We start from the raw sequence: 9,206 nt of genomic DNA on the forward strand, positions 1-9,206 counted from the left end.
TATTCACACACACACACACACACACACACACACACACACACACACACACACACACACACACACACACACGCACGCACACGCACACACACACGCACGCACGCACGCACACACGCACACGCACGCGCACACACTCGCACGCACGCACGCACTCGCACGCACACACACACGCACGCACGCACACACGCTCGCACGCACGCACGCACGCACGCACGCACACACGCACACACACACACGCACGCACGCACGCACACACGCACACACACACACACACGCACACACTCGCACGCACGCACGCACACACACACACACACACACACAGATATATATATATATATATATATATATATATATATATATATATATATATATATATATACATGCATACATAAAAGACAACAGCTTTAAACCCTTTTATAATAAGAGTCGACATAACACTGCAGAAATACAGGGTACTCACAACTTCTTTAGTACTAGACATATTTTTCTGGTGTATCTGGCTTAGCTGCGTCTGAAGGATGGCCTCATAGCTGGCCTTCCTGGCTGCAGTCTGGTCCTTTTTTTTGCTGCCTGTAAATGAGCAATGCATCAAATGGCCACTGACTTTTGCAGAGCAGAGGTTTGTAAAGAAAGGATAAATTGAGCAAGTAATTCATCAGCTTATAGGGGAAGGGAATTAACAAGATTATCATTTGTCAATGTTTTATCAGCAATATTCCTGTTAATACTTGCATGGGCGCAAGACGTTGCCTGAAATTTTGTGCTTGCTTTAACATCAGGCAGTGAAGCACGACCACAGAGTTAGCCTCAAATCTTTCAATATACATGTTGCCAGGCTACAATACTACAAGGAAGAGGAAGCAGGATGACATAAGTTCTTCTGTTGCCCATTTTTCATTTCTTCCCTCATGTGTTGTGGTACCAGTGCTGCGCTGCCCCTCTACACGGCATGCTCGGCAAATAATTTACTACAATCATGTGTCGTATTTTTGTGGTCAGCATTATGAATATTTTTTATTATATTTGCATTCCTTCGATGCAGAAATGTGCAAAGACCCTAGATTTAAAATCACGAGATCCCCATGCACATCAAACTGAAAAGTGTGAGGCGGCAAAACAACGCACCTGTTTCTTTCTCTGAGAGGAGGTGTCGTCTTCGGAGCTGCTGCACAGCAACTCCATACGCACCTTCGGTATGTGCACCCTTTTAGGGCACAGCAGCACTTCTTATTCAGTATCTGCATCAGTGATTAGTGAACAGGCGGTGGCTACAGTTCCGTTATATGGAACAACAACTGAGCTTGACTCGCTTCCAGGTGTAACAAAAACCACTCTCAATTGCATGCAGACGAAACAGTTTGTAAGTCCCTTTACAAAAAAGGCCTCCCCATTTTGGACCAAATGGCAACAAAGACTAAAATTTGGTATATTATATATCCACAATACAGCTATAGGTAAGCACGGAAATTTTTGGAGGAACGCTTGGCAACCTATGACAACGAACTGAACCTAAGCGCGAAATGTAATACAGTCATGGACAAAAAATACAAGAGATGCAATATAGAAAACAATATAGCAAACATGCAGACAGTTTGTATGTACCGTAGCCGAGAAGTACGAGCTAGGACAGTAAACGCTGCCGTTTGAGCGGAACGTCGTAACGTACTATCGTGAGCAAAATTATGAGAGACCCCTGCAAGCGCGCGCCGTCGATCATGCCGCACTGTACGCGGACGCCATTTGACAAAGCGGTGCCGAGATCGGTGCAGTCCGCCGCCTAATGAAGCACTTCGGCCCAATGTATCGGCCTCGGGGGAGTGTTTAGTCAGATGACGCCCCCATGCAGTTCGGCATTTCCCGGCACGAGCTCGCAGGGGTCTTTTAATTCTGCTCACGATGGTACGTACAGTAGTGAGCATAAAAACTTTTTGTACTTCACTAATTTTGGAATGACTTTTGGATAGTATGCGCAACAGGAAAGCTAGTTAGAAAACAAAAAAAAAACGCTTCTCACACGTACTGATGAAGTAATCCATAAATTAATGCTTGTTCCCTCCTCATATTGCTCACGACTGTACGTGCGAACTGTAAATACCGCAAAGCCCTACTTCGCAAAGGAACAGATTATATTGCTTACCGCCGAGCAGAAGGATCTGGGCAGAGTAGTGACCAGTGTTTTCTTTGTCATTTTTGTCCTCCCAGAACACTCGGTACACTGCTGTGCTGTCGAAATCCTTCTTGTGCGCAGGTCTGAAGGCCCGTATTATGTCCACGTGCACGACCTGTCTACGATTATCCTGGTCTTCCATGAATCGGGCCAGCGCGTACATTTCAAACACTTGCCGAAAACAATAAGCCAATGTCTGAAAGAAATTAGCAATTAATACTGGCGCCGCTACGGTTATAAAAAAAAACCCCAAAAAGTGAAAAAACTTCAGCCTTGACACAAGCTGGTTGTGGATGTGGATATGACTGCGGCTATGAACTTTTAAAACAGCCGCCAGAAGCCGCAGCCGCTCCTAGCGGAAAAGCACCCGATAATATAGACCAGAATTTTGAGCCTTTCCCGGGCGCGGCCATTTTGCACCGACTGGCGCGCCGCGGTGCGGGCGTTTCTTTGGGGACTGCGGGGCTGCGGCTGTTCCGCGGCCGCGCGTGCATACAGCCGCGCTTCGGGCGCTAAAAAAAACATTGTCGAGCATACTTCCGCTGCGTGGCTGTGTTGCAGGAAGTATTCACGTTATCACAGCGATAACATTGACGCGTTTTAATGACATTTAGTTTGACATTCAGGCTAATTGTGCCGGGGCTTAGAACGCGCTCGTGCTTATATCGAATTCCGTCTTGGTGCTCCACCGCAAAGAAACTTTTTGTTCAATATCAAGCATTAGGTGTGCGGCTAGCATGCAGTTCCAATTCCCATGCACTCTTATTCCTTCCTGCCGTCCGGCCATAAAGCCCCCCCCCCCTTTACACAAACAAGCCTTTCTTGTCGCCGCTCCAGTTTATCAACAAATTACAGCTGTGAGCTCAACTGAGTCGCAGCGCCAACAGAAAACAAATTTTGACATGGTTTATGCAACCTGGTGCATAAAAACGTACTTTCGCTTAATTTATCGAAGCTTGAATAGATATGAGCTGCTAATCCAGCTTTCACTAATTCTGAGGTCCGAAGTCGCGTTATTTTATTCAGGAGCTCTCGCCGCGTGTGAGAGCGTTGCGTAGCCGTTTGGATAAGTGTGGAAATATAATGAAATCGCGCATATTTTTCTATGAATAAGGTAGATACCGCACCGCTGCGGTGGCTCAGTGGTTACGGCTCTCGGCCCAAAAGACGCGGGTTCGATTCCGGTCGCGGCGGCCGAATTTCGATGGAGGCGAAATTCTAGAGGCCCGTCTACTGTGCGATGTCAGTGCACGTTAAAGAACCGCAGGTGGTCGAAATTTCCGGAGTCCTTCACTACGGCGTCGCTTATAGCCTGAGTCGCTTTGGGACGTAAAACCTTAATAAACCAAACCAAACTAAGGTGGATACCAACAGCAGAAAGATACTATAGATAAACCTTTACCCCCAGATACCTCTGACATGCGTGCGGAAAAAGCAGCTGAAATCGGTAGCGGTCGTGCTTACAATCCTGTGCATGAAATGTGTTTAATGGGAACAAGAGCAAGCTCAGCGCAAGGATGCCGAACACGTACTGGTGATCGAAAACACGCGCTCCGTCGGGACAACCTTCAGTCTGCAGCTCGCCTATCCAGTTACTACTCCACTGAGTCAAATCAATAGATCTACATTCTGATGCATAAAATTATCTTAGATGATATCGCACGTAAAAGGCGACAACAAACGACACGACAGCGCAGAAATCTGCTTAGATGTGGCGGTTTCCAGTCCGTACACTACCTGGTCGACTACCCTCGGATGTCACGTTAACGAGTAACTGCGCAAAAGATAACCGCAGTACTGTCTGAAAGAGGGAAAATGTGAGCAGTGACGCACAGCACACGCCCTCATAGGTTATCTGATGGAGCACAGCAACGGCAGAAGCGAACACGTAAACGCGTTCTACGCGCGGCGCCGGAGCGACCCGCAGTCCCTCGGGCCGCGCGCGCCGACAGATGGCGACTGGTGTCGAGAGTAGGAGCGCGCCCGCAGCCTGCGTGCGAGGGTAAAAAAATCTGGTCTATATGCGCCCTAACATTCCAAAATAAATATTCCATGATTGCCCTGAAAATTTGTCATTGTTGAACGTACACAAACTACCTTGAAGCGTATAAATATGGGATAGACCCATAGTATAGAGCTATAGCAGAGGCGCTGGCTATAGTATAGAGTATTGATAAGTCGCATACTGTAGCAAGCTCAATCCGAATCCAGAGACATTGTTTGCACCCATACACCCATGCTTGCTACATTCCTCCGTTTCTCACACCCACGCCATCTTTCCTCGGACCGTACTATGTGATAAACGACTTTCCTCCGAGTGACGAGCATTGATTCATGACGTGGCAAAAATGTCGAAACCGCCCAAGCAGCGAAAGCTCTACTTAGAACCGTCTTTTGATGGAGACAGCCTGCCGAGGACCACGCAGTACAAGATGTGCCCGAACAAAACCAGCGCGGAAAGGGACGTGGCCAACAATCCTTAAGAAGCTTCTCACAGCTTGCTTGATGAAGACGACTATGTAAATGAAGACTGTGGTCCTGAACAGCGTGACGAATGCACGCCACCTCCTGAATCTGATTTTTCACCGCAAGACATTGTGACACTGGTGATGGACTTCGCGGTCGCTCATGGTCTTTCGTCGACACAGGTGGAGCACTTAATGAAGCTGATAAGTTTTATTGTGAGAAGAAGCGATCTTCCAGATTCAAAGTTTCTTTTGAAGAAGTTTGCTGGAATATCCCAGGAAAGTATGACTTTCCATTTGTACTGCCCCGACTGTATGTCCGTCCTAGGCGAATGTGACGGGGACCTCAAGAAGAGGAAAGAGCTACAACTTAAATGTATGCAGTGCAAACACATGCGCGCCGCCGATGCCCTAATTGAGCAGGGTGCTTTTTTTGTCAGCCTCCCAGTGATGCAGCAGCTGAATTCAATCTTGTCATCCACAGAAATTTCTAGGTCACTAAAAACGTCGCTACAAAAAATATCTTCACTACCTGCCTCATGCTCCAAGCGTGATATCACAGACGGGGTCTTGTAATGCCAGCAGTGCTAGGAGCTGAACCTCAATGACATGGACATTTCTGTGACAGTGAACTCTGATGGCAGTCCGGTTTTTAACTCTTCTAAGTTTTCGATTTGGCCTGTATAGATGACAATCAACGAGCTGCCTCCAGCACAACAATGAAGAATTCTATTGTTGCCATGCTTTGGTATGGTCAGCGTCACCCAGACATGAAAATGGTTCAGCAGGTGTTCTCTAAGCAGATGAATGCACTTGCTGGAACTAGAGTGGAGTGGATGGTCGACGGAGAAGTCAAAGGTGAGGACTCAAAATTTTTTGGAAGACATCTATCAATTTGCTGGATCACTACCACATGCATGCATAATCAGATTAAATACAAAAATATGGCATCTAATATTTATATAATGTTAGCAAAATGGTGGAAAACTTAATTTTCAGCTGCCTTAATATGGAGAGCCTTTTGCTTCCGATAGGTTAACAATAACAATTAACCAAACAAGGGCAGTAAAAATTAATGGAACAAGGGAAGACGCAGACCCTCCGACACACTGAGAAATGTGACTGCTACGTGCCCACAGTACAGCTATTTGCTTCGTGATGCACTCGTAATTGCTTCTACAATGACTCTTGAGCGTTGTTGTTGACTTGTAGGCAGCTGTCAGGATGGTTTTGAAAAATGCACCATACGCCACTAACTACTACCAAGTTTGTACGCCCGTAAAAAGGGCTGCAGGTTTTGCAGGCGATGTACACATCACAGCAGGCCTTCAGCCAAAACATTCATGATCCTATTTTGCGGCGAAGAATTTCATAATATTTGTTTTGTCAATATTACAGGTATACTGCTTCAGTACTTCCGGTGACGCCCATGCTAGAGCCCTGATGAAAAACATGGTTCAGTATAATGGCTATTTTGGGTGCAGCTGGTGTTTACATCCGGGCAACTCCGTTGAAGGTAGGAAGATACAATTGTACACTTTCTATAAAGAAAGAACCTCTAATCGGAGATGCTTGTTGCTTCAATCCCTCTGTCTGTAGATGCGAGAGAGTACCAATAAATGGGTTGTGAAATCCTCATCAAATGAGTTGCACAGACTGAGGTGCATGTAAATTACTGCTCATGCAAAATGCTAATCAAGCAGGACTTTTTGCTGAGCTAGTTGGTCCGTTCTGACATATGTGAAACAGCGCGAAAGAAGGAAGCCCGAAGGCGAAGTGAAGATTCAGCGCTCTTTCCTCTCCCTTCTTCGTTTCGCCTTCGGGTTTCTTCTTTCGCGCTGTAGCACGCATGTCAGAATGCTACTTCATTTCTCTGTGGATGTGTGCTTGATGTCATTATCTTTTGTTATGTTTTCAAAACATGCACCATGAGTTTCCTCATAAAAGGTATTTTTCAACCTTCTGTTGCTTGTGTATACCTTGGTACTAACTGAATGCATAGACATGACCAATAAGGAAGGAAAGGGAGCATTTTTTTTATCTGTATCTGTGAGTGTACATGTGACAGTCTAAACAATGTGACCTGTGTTTTATTTCCCACAGATATTGTGCAGAACAGATCTGGTTTAGGTGGTTCATTGACTTCTGCTCTCTGCCTAACACAGATTTATTCGTTGCAATGGATGGTTTTTGCATGTGTATGTGTTGTCCTAGCCTGGCAAGACTAGCAGTATTTTGTTAGGGGCGTTGCATGTGATGCGTAGTCAGCCATATTTTCCGCTTTTTGTATTGGGAACTTTTGCAGAAGTGTGTTGCAATAGTAGTGTTCAGCAAACATTGGGCATGTCTCGCCTCTTACTGCTGAATAGGCGAGAGATGACTGGGATTTGTGAAAATGCTTTACTTCTGGTGTACCAAATATTTCCACATGAAGTGTTTTGCATCGCATGCTTTTCTCATTACCAGGTAGCTAGCAGTGCCTCTATGCACACACACAATCTGATATTTCAGGCAGTTCTTTCAGGAGGCCTCATGCGTATATTTTTTACCCTGGACCCCTTGCTGCTTACTTTTCTGATGTCATTTGAATGGCTATAGCTCTTTATAAGCTTTGAAATTTCTGCTGCGCTACACAGCTTTACAAGTTATTTCCAAGTTCATCTCAGTAAGGGAGCCTGTTACAGTTACTATTGAATGATGCAGAACAGGTGTTTACAGATTTGCATATTTCTTTATATGTTTAGTACATCCACTGATATCTGATTCACTTGACTGTTATGTTTCTTCATTACATTTATTTGATAGGTACAGTCATGTACCCTATCAGTGCTGAAGCAGTGCCTGACAGGACGAAAGCTGGTGTGCTGGAAGATATGGCTGATACAGTCAGAATAGAAGAATATGTTCAAGGGGTGAAAGGGCCATCCCCGCTGATCAACCTGCTTGGGTTCGACATTGTATGGAGTTTTAGCCCGGACTACATGCACTGTGTGCTGCTTGGTGTGGCACGCCAGTTTATGGAGTTGTGGCTATCAAATGTTGGCACTCCATACTGCATAGGATCGCCAAAACTACTTAAAGAGATTGATGAGCGGCTGTGCCACATCAAGCCGCCACAGTGCATGACACGCCTGGCCAGATCTATCCTTCTGAGAAAATTTTGGAAGGCTACTGAGTGGCACCAGTGGCTGTTGTACTTCTGCTTGATCTGTTTGGACGGCATCTTGCCAACTAAGTATTTTGAACAAATCTGCTCTCTTGTGAAGGGAATATACCTCCTCCTGCAGGATGATGTCTCTCTCAGTGCCATCGCCAAAAGCACTGAGCACTTAGTGTAATTTGTTGTTGGCGTACAGCTCTTGTACTCAGAGAAGGAAATGACTTCAAATGTGCACTCACTACTGCATCTAGAAAAAAGGGTTATTTTGCAAGGGCCACTCTGGGCACTTTCTTGTTTTGGATTTGAATCATGGGAAAGCTGAAGGGCCTGATCACTTAAGTTAAATGGGTGCCCCATCAAGTAACAAGCAGGGTAGTAATGGCCCATAAAGTGCATGCATGCAAAGATTCTGCAAGCCCTCAAGTCAGACAGTGTCTGCATTGCACTAAAACATCGAAAGGAGAGCCTATAGTCCTCGGTAAGCCAAAGAATTCGGATGGGTCTATCTTGAAATTTTTTGAGAATCACATCCCCTACGAAATCACCGGCCCTGTTGAGGAACATGACAGAGTTTGTATCTCTGGGCTTGTGTTCCGCAGTGAACAATACCAAAGGCCTGAAAAAACTGACTGTAAAGCTGTGCGAATGCCCAATAATGTGTCTGCAAGGATACAGCACATTGTGTCAGTTGGTTGCAGTGACAAGACTAAAAACTAAAAGCTACGCTGCTGCTTCATGTTTTGGTAGCACACACATTAAGAGAGTTGAAAGGTGGGGTGCACAGAAAGTTGTAGAAATAGATAAAAATGCAACTCCATGTCTTTGGATTGAATGGAAGGGCAGCCATTTTTTTTGCAACCTTGTTTATCGTTTCCTGTCTTAAATTTGTGCACTTCTGAAATTTTGCTTCTCGTTAATGATGCAACTTTACTGCTAGCTGGAGGTTGACATTAAACGGAAGAGGTGGTTTAGTTTATCGAGTTTAACGCCCCAAAGCTACCTAGGTTAAGGACTCCATAGTGAAGCGCTGCAGATAATTTTGCACTGATAATGCACTGATAAAGCACAGTACATGGGCACCTTTCGTTTACCTCCACCGAAACATTGTTGCGAGGGCTAGATTTGAATCCACATCCCCCGCTCAGTAGTCGAAAACGCTAACCACTGAATTACCGCAGCGTGATGAAAGAGAATACTGATCAGAAGGCTGCCATGCGTGTTTCATAATAAAAAATGCAGTGTTTCATGATAAACTCTCCATTTGCTGATCTTTGCTTACCAGATATATGCAGAGGGTTAGAACGGAGCTAAGTGTATAAGAAATGGAGAAAATTTTAGTACCTCAAAATGTTGATGACAATATTACCTTGTTCAGTACCTTACCAAATGAAAGTGCATGCTTCAGAAATAAAACTGG

General features: G+C 45.2%; 1 pseudogene; it reads left to right on the top strand.

Annotated features, from left to right (window-relative positions):
* The first annotated feature begins 7,406 nt into the window (after nt 1-7,406).
* Nucleotides 7,407-8,672, top strand: LOC149343915 (uncharacterized; annotated as a pseudogene).
* Nucleotides 8,673-9,206: the final 534 nt, after the last annotated feature.

Source organism: Amblyomma mixtum, chromosome 5 (assembly GCF_055824585.1).
Source record: "Amblyomma mixtum isolate Tamu chromosome 5, ASM5582458v1, whole genome shotgun sequence".
In the NCBI taxonomy this organism is placed as follows: Eukaryota; Metazoa; Arthropoda; class Arachnida; order Ixodida; family Ixodidae; genus Amblyomma; species Amblyomma mixtum.